We start from the raw sequence: 10,776 nt of genomic DNA on the forward strand, positions 1-10,776 counted from the left end.
CCAATGAGCGTTGTAATATGCTAATGTTTTACCTTGGGCAGTTGCATTTATTTGATGAGTTCTAATAAGTACTACAAGTATAAGAATAAAAGACTTAGAAGCGAAGTTAATGGAGCTAAAATATATATCTTTGAAATATAACGAATATCAGCAGATAAACCCAACCTTTAACTCAAAATCTTTGGAACAAACAAACTCCTACAACTATATAAATCCTCTAATTGATCCAATCAAGCGCTTACACCAAAAATGATTTATCCATCCAAGCTAATTCAAATATTTACCAGCATTTATGACTATTTGCATGAATGCTAATTGAAAATCAAGTAACGTCATTCCCCCTTGGGTTTTCTTTCATTGTCTTCGACTGTAAATAAAACCCTAGCCAAGTCAATTTGATCCAGTCCAGCCACTGCACTGCACTGAGCTGAAGTGACCGCAAAACGATTTCAACAGCAATAGAAACCCAAAGATAAATACTTGGTCATTGCCAGGAAATTGCTGGACAGACTCCAGTGGGTCCGGTCCGTCCACTGGGCTTACAGCCACAGAAATTGTCTATGAAATTAATCACTTGACAAAGTTGTGCAATTTGCGTAGCCAAAAATTAACTTAAATGTTCGTTTTTTGCATGCACAATTGAGCATCCACACACTCGGACACACACACACGCACAAACTGGAACAATGCCGAGGAGTGGGTATTGAGAGTGCCATTGGTGATGGCTCGGTCTCCTCCTTCGTCTGCTCCTACTTCACTGCTGACCAGCAGTGGCCACAAAACAAGGCACAATTTGGATGGAGATGTGGGAAAGGTCCGGGCTCGGGTCCGTGTCCGGGTTGGGTACGTTTTGTCCCTGGCCTAAACCATTGAAAAACCGAAAATGTATGGCAATTAGAGTAGCTATTGTGTGTGTGCTGGATTGAATCACTGAGAAAAATTATCCATGGATTGAAAGCTGGATGTTTTGATTTCAAAACCAAATTCTGTAGCCAAATGGCTTGCTCTTCTCTTGTGTGCTCCTTGATTTTCGTGCAATTTTCTTCGAGTGCATCTGAATATGAAGTTACTGGTGGTAGAGGCATATGGCCGGGGCAAACTATTAGAGAGCAATCCCGTGCCGTGACTGTGTGCTGTTCATTTGGCCACATTTTGTGGCAGCCAGTGCAAATGGCTCTTTGCTGTTCTCACTGTGTGGAGTAATTTTTCAAAAAAACAAAAAAAAGAGCAACAGCAAAAACAGCACGAGAAGATGGGGACAAAAATGGGCTCCCTTCATTGTTATGCAGCCTTATTGTTATTGCATAAAAATGGCCCGGGCCCTATCGCACCATCAGGGGACACACCAACACACACCAACACATGCAACAGTTGCAACTGTGGCGCAATTAAGCGACGCAATTAACGTGGCGCAGTGTTTAACCTGTTACATTGTGGCCGGTTCGCTGCTGGACTTGGACGTGGCCCATTCACATGGTCGAACAGATGCCTGGAGAGGTCGGCAGGGGGATTTTCTAAATTTTAATGCCAGCCATTTGGCTCCCGGCACATGTCCGAGTGCAATTGGCCCCCATTTGTGTGCCCACAATTGTCCTCATGGCCATAGCCATAGCCATAGCATCACTGGTAATCCTTTTACCATTTAAGTATGAAGAGCCCTTCTGTACTCATACCACGTTGTACCCATTTAAGTATGACGATTTTTCACACACTCATTTGTTGTGCCACTTCATCTCCCCATCTCCGCAGCTCCCATCTCCAACACTCTGCTCTTCGTGGCATTTTGCAACGAGTTAAACGCATTATTTTTAACACCAATTGTGTAAATGGCCGAGAGCCGATAAATTGCCAACAAATGCGTGCAGTCTTGATTGCCTCAATTATATTAATTATCGTACGTGCTCGTCCAGCCCTTACTCCTTGGCGCACTCGGGCCATTTAATAATTTTCAAACGTAATGGCACAGAATAAAATCCAATAAAGTTGGAAAAAGCCTTGCATTAGAACTGTTTTTGCTGCCCATATGTTTCAGTTACTCTGGCTCCGGGTTTAGCATACTTTAGCTACCATTTTCTGGTTTGGAATGGGTGCAGCCAATGCTGACTTAACGAAGCCAATTTGTAGGATTTTGTGGAAATGCAATAGTCGGTCCCCTTCCCCAGGTGGCATTTGCAGAATTGTGTGCGGATATCAGATATCGTTTTTTGTTTAGTGTGGTTGGGGCCATGAGGGATGCTTCCATAATTATCCCAGGATTTCTAGTGCACTGCGCATGATTTAATTATAAATTTCGCGAAATACGAGCATAATCAAATATGCGTGAATTTTCTTTTTTTTTGTTTGGCAGTTGGAGCGGACACCGAACCCGCAGCTGGGGTACAGAGCGTACCATGGAATAGTTTTGCGGCAGCTCCTGCATAGTTTAATATAATGTTTGAGTGTGCTTAATTATGTGCAAATTACAAACAAAATAGATTAAATATTAATCGCATTATTGCTTGGCCCGTGGCCCGTGGCCCGTGGCCCGTGCTGTGCTCTCTGCAAACATTTGGGTTAGTAACTCTAATTTGGCATGCGAGATACCCGCACATAGTACATTTCCTTTTTTTTGTGTGTGTGCTTTTGGCCGTATAAAATATTCCATTATGGCGTTGTTCGTTGTTCCATCATAAAAATTCATAACCCACAAAGGTGCACGCTCCAGTGGAGCCTTCTCCCTTCCATAGAGATCACAATTGTATATATCAATTTCAATTACCTGGCACACTGGGGATAAAAAAAACACCAACAACAACAGCAACAAACAAAGAAAAAAAGACCAAGCCAATTCAATATCAATTGCAATTCATATAAAAATCAAATCGAGCGAAATCGTGCGTAAGAATTAATAATTTCCGTTTTATGTTGTAAATATGTATTTATGTACTGTATATATGTATGTACATATGTAAGTTGTTTATGTGCGGATAGTACGTATAGTTGGGCAGCAACAATCAAAGAATTTTGTGCCATATGAGCATACCGGAAATTAGAGAGAGACCAATTGATAAAACCCATGTCATATGCTTCAGTGAAATGGAATTTTAATGGCCCCAAAGCAAAATGAACCGTTGAGACTTGTCAGTTATTCACGAGCAGGACCCACAACGAAGTTATTATCTGTCCGCTAGTCACTTACTTACCATATGCTCATACAATGGTGGATGATTAACTTACGAGCGCAGGAGGTTCCTCGTTCCCCATTGGCCCAAGCAATTTGCAATTGCATGCCCGACTGATTCCGGCAGCCCCCTCCCCGCAGTGAGTGCTCCACCTGGCCTTCAGTTCATTTCTGCTCTGTCCCGCTGTGCCTTTGGCTTGCGATGGTGTAAAATAAATGGTATCCATGGACATATTGCATTTCCAGCGTGCGTCCAAGGTGACATTTCTTGCACCTCTGCCTCACCTCTTCGCGTGACTGTCAAGCAGATGCGTTTCTGGGGGTGCCTCGGATATTTTTTACAAGAGGCTCCAATGAGGACTGCGTTTCTGCTTTAAGACAGTCCTGTGTGACACCATCAAATATATATTTTCTTGCTTCTTGGTACACTAAGTAACATAACCATGATAGTTGCCATTTTGATTCATCTCATCTCTTATATCATCTTCTTTTAATCCGCAGAATACATTTTCTTTCATCAGCGTTATTGATGCTGTAGCACATATTTCGAGGAAAGTCAGTCTTTAGCGATGGATTCTTGGCACTCCTCCAAACATCACTTATTGTGTGTGTTCTTTTCCTGTCTCGCTTTTCTTTATTTTGTATTTCTTAGCGGGTATGCTGGAAAGTACCTATCCATTGGTTTATAATTTGTAGATTATCCTATTTTCTCCCCTCTTACCATTTACAAGGAACAAACAAAAAAACGCCAACAAAAACCGATTTCAAAATACATTTATGTCCTTAAAAAACGTTTATTCGTCACATTCATAACTTGTCAAAGGTATCCTTTATTTGTTACATCCGCTTGAAGCTCGCTTCCTCTTGGAATTCTGTGTGGTCTTTTGTGTGTGTGCAAATTGTTGGCTATTGGCTATTGACTCTTTGCGCCTTTTGTTGTTTTAAAATTGCTCATTTTATGCACATGAGTGACTGCACGTACCCCAATTACCCCCCTGCCACACACACATGAGGACCAGAAACCCTTTGAAGGCAAAGGACTCTTATATTTCTACCACTGGCATTTTTGTATTATTTTTTTATATTTTCTCCGAGTAAACGGCGGACAGTTGAGCGATTAGAAAATTGCTGCCATTGCTGGGCTACTTGGTTATGCAGGTGACGATACAATGGTGCCAAGTAAAGGCGAGGCGGGACAAGGCGAGTGGCAGTTACGTGCCATCGCAGGTGCATGAAATTGCACATCAAATTGAGTTATGACAGGGCTCTAATTTGACAGGCGTTGAGGCGTGCTGATTGCGTGAAAATGATCCCATCCAGTCAGCCGTCCAAACCTTCTCCAAAAATCTCAGCTGCAACAGGCTTTGATTAAGAACCTGAAAGTGCCAAAAAAGAAATGGAAAACTTTTATTTGAGCGTTTAATTAATGGCCACAATTTACTTTCTAATTAAGGGGTGAAGATGAAGGGCCAGCACCCGGGCGAAGGTTTCTCCTGCGATATTTGTGATTGATATGTCCGCCCAGGTTCAACGGGAAGTTTTTTCTTTTCTCCCCAAACCTTAAAACGGGCCACGAGCCACACCGCAACTCTTTTCGTGCTGAAAATTAATTCAAGTGCGTAAATTACTTCCACAGGCACCTCAGGTGATTGCCGCCTCGCCTTCCCTTTGCAGGCCACGGACAGGAAAAGGGACTGGGACTGGGACAGGGACCGACTTAATTGAAAGTTGGTGGCATAGGCTCGACCCCTCACACCCAGTGGTACTCGCATCACCCACAAACGAATCGGGATTGGTCCATCCTGATGGCCGAAAGTGCCTGGCGGTTGATTTGCGGCAATGGAAGAAAAGTGAAATGTTCTTCCCACGCCCTCGTGCCAAACGGCCTAGGCTGGTGGTTTTTACTCCATTTCGGAGCTGTTGCAGCTGTGTTTTTACAACCGAATTGCTGCCACTGAGCCGTGGGTGTTTTGCTTAGAAAACGAAGCGAGACAGAGAGGCAGGCAGGCACTGAAAAAGTGTGAAAGGCTGCCAATGAGCCGGGACTGAACGTAAGTCAGCCCAAAACAATTAAAATGCTTCGCACCAAGTGAAACAGAATGACAAATCAGTCCCAAGTAGACCGGCAATTAGACTTTGAAGGCGCCAAAGACATAACTAAAATATTCACGGAATACTGCATCAGAATTTGATACTTAAGTTCGGAAACACATCATGGAGGTTCCAGCCTTACTTTGGTTACAAATTCATATCCAAAAATTAAATAATTCACTTATAGTTATTAGCATTGGCAAATATTACGTATGATGTGTGGAATAGCGAACAATTTGCCAGACTAATCCATGACATTGCCAACGAAAAATCTCAATCAGGCCGCCAACCTCGGCCGACCTCCGGCAGCTGCATCCAATTAACTTCAACTTTACTCTGTGCAGCCTCCTCTGCTGTTGCTGGTGCTGGTCGTGCTCCGGGACCACGTCCTGGCGGTGGATTAAGTGAAGGCTTACACAAGTGAAGACAGCCAACATGTGTTGCAAGCTGATTTGGCTTTAAGGCGGACCAAAAGGTTATTTTATTTATAGCATTAGGTGGTGGCTGGGTTGCCAGTGACAGCAGCTGCGCATTGCCGGGACTGACTCGACTACTGCCATTGCACTTTTGGCCTTTGATCATAATGACGTTGACATGTTGGCCCTTTTCGACCCCCACTGGGCTGGCCTCTTGACCGAGGCGTGCTTTGAATCGACTGCATTGTCCACTTGAATGGACCCACATGTTGCGCACACACAGAGCAAAGTGGCAAGAACACAAGGCACAAACGAACAAAAAAAATGTCATTGTAGAAAATAAAGTCCCGACCGCACACACTGACAACACGGTTCGAGGATTCTGACAACAATTGAGCTCTTAACTACAGCCGGGATGCACTTTAATTAACAAAAGTTTGTCCGCAAATGATTGCGCTTTAAGGTACTGGTAACACTATTGAATTATTAATTGCATTGAAATGAAGGTAAATGACTATAAAATGTACTGCTCGAAATATAAAATTAAACAAAGGTGAAAATAAATATATTTGGCTGAAATTCCACCTCGATTATCTGAATTCTAGAAATCACAACGAATTGTACTTGTAGTTCGAATAGATGGTTAAATTTAGTATATGTACAATTTATTTGAACTCCATTTGCTACTGCTTTATTATTCCCATCCATTGCCATCCATATTCAAAATTCGAAACATATTTATTCGGTTTTTATTTCAATCCGCTTTCTCAGTAAACAATCGAACTTTTGTGTTGCTGCACTTTATTGAAATTTTGCTGTGCTCAAAAATTACCAATGCATGTACATACATACATATGTACATACATACATACATTTATGTAAATAAACATATGTTTGCATGAGCGGGCATACAAAATTGTATATGTTGGTTTTGGTTATTCTGTTATTACTTTCTATTGTTTGGCAATGTGTTTTTGCATATTTACAAATTCCGTTTGTGTGTTAAACGCAGCAATTAAAAATACAAGCATGAATTAAAGGGGCTTATAAAAAAGCCCTCTCGCAAAAGGCAACAGGGGTTGCTGAGGGGTGGGTGTTGAGGCGTTGGAGTTGGGTGCAAGGTCTCTGTTGTAAATACAAATACAAAGCGTTAGGCAGACACCAGCGCCAGCTACAGCCCCAGACCTAGTCCCTTTGCCTCAACCCTAAACCCATTCCCATTCCCAGCCGCAGTCCAAAAAACTCACTAGGGCGACGGCGTCGGACGAAGGAAGCGCAAATACAAACTGATTAAATATGCACTTTGCAGCTCGCAAAACGCGGAATAAATTAAAGTGTTAATTTAACATGACACATTAGTGCAGCCCCCACACTCACGCTGTCTCTCTCTCTCTCACTCACTCACTCTCTCGCTCACTTTTTCCACACGCACCCAAACACACAGCCAAACAGACACTACCTCAGTTACACTCAGCGCAAAATGTTAGAAGACAAGTGAGTTTCTGGTTCTTGAACTTGCACGCAAGGAGATTTGGCTTGATTTGATAGAAGAAATTTTGGAAAAGGGTTTCATTAATCAATTTAAAAGTAATTATAATTATGGAGCAATTTTTTTTTCAAGTGCATTATACACCTACAAAACATAGAAATGAGTTTGGCTTTGGCTTCTGGTCTGACTTTACTCTGTTGCCTGATTTTTGTGTGTGTGTGCCTGCGTGTCTGTTTTTTGGCTAACTCTTTCCAGCTCTGATGCTGCTCCTGCTCGTACTGTTGCTGGTACTGCTAATGAGTTGAAGGACTGGGCCCAAGCTGCAGGGATTAGGCGACCGACGCGTCGGTGTGCTGGCCCTGATGATGGTACAAACTCCCCCCCCGAAAACACCTGACATGCGGTAAGGTGTTTGAAGTAATTACGCTCACGCTGATGTATTAGCATTTTAAAGCGTAATTATTATTGCTGCTGCTGCCGCTGCCGCTGCTGGTTCTGTTCTCTTGCTGCATGTTAAGTGGAGGAATGCTGCCAGGCAGCAGCTGTACCACAAAAAGAAATCATGCCATACCCGCACATACATACATACATACATATAGCACCGAACTTTGCACAACTTTGAAGTGGCTTTAATTCAATTAGCGGTTTGTCTAGTGTGGATATGTGTGTGGTGGCTGATGGTATAATGCGTTCAGCTGAGTGCCACGAAGTGTTGGTCTAACTGAGTAATTGAAAAGGCTCTCATTCAAAAAATAAGGCCAGTTAATGAAGAGCCCAACGCTTCATTAGAGAGCAGGGCATGGCAGCTTATGGTACGTGTATCTGTATCCAAAAGGGAACGTAAAGTATTTACCTGACCATAAATCGCTGGCAAGTCCATGCCAGCTAGTTGTCCCCTAGTCAGGAATCAATCTACCGTAACTAACAGCTGCGATTAGAGTGTTGCTGGCTGCTCCCCCGTGCATAGGTGAGGGATTTACAAGCCCCAGAAACCCTGAACCAGAATCCATGGCCTGCAATTTATGCAGCTGTCAGCGATGGCAAACAAAAGCCAACCGGGGACTTACTTGCCTTGAGTTACTTCTCGTCTCTTTGCCATGTTTTTTGTGTTGTTCTTTTTTCTTTTGGAGCGATGTTTCGATGTGATTAAATGTTGGCGCTTACTTTTTACTGCAAAGGGGTGCGCATTCCCGTAAACATGGTCCCTGGGTCGCCATGGAGGGTAAGTAGCAGAGCCATTGGTCACGCTTAATCGCCTGCTCGATGGACAACAGTGGCCAGTGCCACTGGCAGTGACAGGAACAAAAGGAGGTGTAACAGGAGCAGAAAAAGCGACATCAAGCATACGCGTCGTGTACATAATTCTATGCTTCGGCAAGGACACTAAAATTGCTGGGCGTGCCAGGAGCTCAAAGGCGTGAAGGTAACCCAGACATACACAGGGATATATGTATGGGTATGGAGCATGGGCATGGGCATGTCCTGTGCGACAGTGCAATGAAAATAATGAAAAGCAAAAGCAAAAGCACCCTGGGAGTTTTATAACAATTGATCACCTGTTACATTCATTGGTAATTGCACCCAGAGCCATACTAAATACACACACACACACACACACTCGAACGAACACTCATGGGAACACAGTCACACACTCGGAGGAACACCCACAGGTAATACTCATCCAGGCCGCGTTGCTCGGTCGCATATCAGTGTGTGTGTGTGTGTTTGTGTGTATGCAAGGGAGCCCAACGTGCCGCATGATGTGTGCACTGCACTCTGCTGGCAATCTGGCACCCCCGAATACCACACCATGTGCACCAGCCCCAGTCTGGCACTGAATCCCAGCCATACCAGCGGCGGCGGTACCCGAATCCCCATCATAGTCGCAGCCGAACCTGAATCTCCCATATACCCCTGGCAGCACCAGAATTCACCAATAAACCCGCTGCAGGACCTCTATCCATGCCATCACAGCAGCATCAGCAGCAGCAGCAACCATGCCCAGTCCATTCCTCGTCGTGGTCTTTGCTTTCGATTGTCGTTGGCTTCGGATTTTGTGCATGAGGTCAGCTTTTGTGTGCTTGGCTACGGTCTCCCACCAACGAGCGGGGCATGGACTCTGCCCCAGTCCCAACCTACCAGCTACTCAATGCATTTGCCGTACCTCTTGCTCTCTCTCTCATTCTGCCTCTCACTACCTGCTGTAGAGTGAACTGGATGGCCCTGGGACATTTGTTACAGTTGAAATGCGCCCGTAAAATGTTTTTTGAATCGTTCTGCAGTAGCTTCTGCTTCAGTTCAAACTCTTGCAGCTTCTGATCCTGCTCCTGCTTCTGCTCCGGCTCCAGTTCCACTTGCAGGCGCCATCTCCCAGTTGAATGCCAACAAGTAAAACAAATTGTTGCATTTTAATGTGTTAGTCCCGTTGAATATTCCAGGTGCGTACTGCGTGTGTGTGTGTGTGTGTGTGTTTGGGTGGGCGAAAGCTGACCAGTATATACAGTCCAGTGCAGTACAGTCGCAGCGCTGGGGCCAAGCAGAAGGATTTATTGAATTTTAAATTTTAATTTGCAATTTTTCAGAGGGAAAAAAAGAAGCCGTAGAATGCGGCAAAGGTGAGGGGTGGAAAATTGCACCTGACGGAGCTGTTGTTGATTGAAAAATGTTGCTGTGGAATATGAACTCACTTCTCTTTAGGTGTTTATGAACAGAGCCCACTTCAGGAAAGAGATTAGCTCTTTTGCATGCCCTGATGATCTTGAGAAGTCCTTTAAAAATAACTTAGATCTGTGTTCTGTGTTAATTATTACCCATGGCTAAGACCTGATTGCATCTGCATTTTTCTCTAGCACAAATTGAGATATCGACAACAGATATTCCGGATATCAGTGAAGGCCACGCCCCATGGCACACACGCCCATGCCACATGGCCACAGCAACTGTCCGGCACAAGACAGCCTCCCTGCTGTGCTCTCCTGCTGTCACTTGTCAAACATGTTGCTCCGCTTTGTGGCCATCTGAAGCGTCAAAGGCTGTCATTGGGGCAACAATACAACAACAGTGGCCAGGGGGGAGAGATGACACAGGTAGAGAGAGCCAACAGAGAGGCGAGTGGATGTGTGTGTGTAGAAGAAGGGGGGAACTCGGGGCAGGCAGGCAGAGTGGCCAACAGGATTAGCATTTAGTTTAGTTGGCTTTGTTAGCCGCTGCTTGCCTTGGTTTCATTCGGTTTGATTTACCTTTGCATCTGCTTGCCTGACCTTTTGCTTGCCCCTCGGCACGCGTCCCGACACCTGCGGCAAATGTCAGTGCAGCTAAATGGCTTACGAATCAGCCCCTCTACCGGTGGCAGGCTCTGGCTCTGGCTCTGGCTACGGCTCCCAGCCTCACCCTCGCCCGGTTTCCGTTGCTAATTTCAGTTGCTGTCGCCTGAAAGCATTCTGCAGACGGTAAGAACTTTGATTGTTCGTGCAGCAGGGCAAACAATGCCGAGGCGAAACATAACTTTTAATGAAATTCAACGCATTTGCCTGTTAATATTAAAATGCGACGAGCAAGGACGAAAACGAGAACGACAACGACAAAGGCATGGAAATTATATTTATTATTTTATTATTATT

This window comes from Drosophila subobscura, chromosome O (assembly GCF_008121235.1).
Source record: "Drosophila subobscura isolate 14011-0131.10 chromosome O, UCBerk_Dsub_1.0, whole genome shotgun sequence".
Taxonomy (NCBI): domain Eukaryota; kingdom Metazoa; phylum Arthropoda; class Insecta; order Diptera; family Drosophilidae; genus Drosophila; species Drosophila subobscura.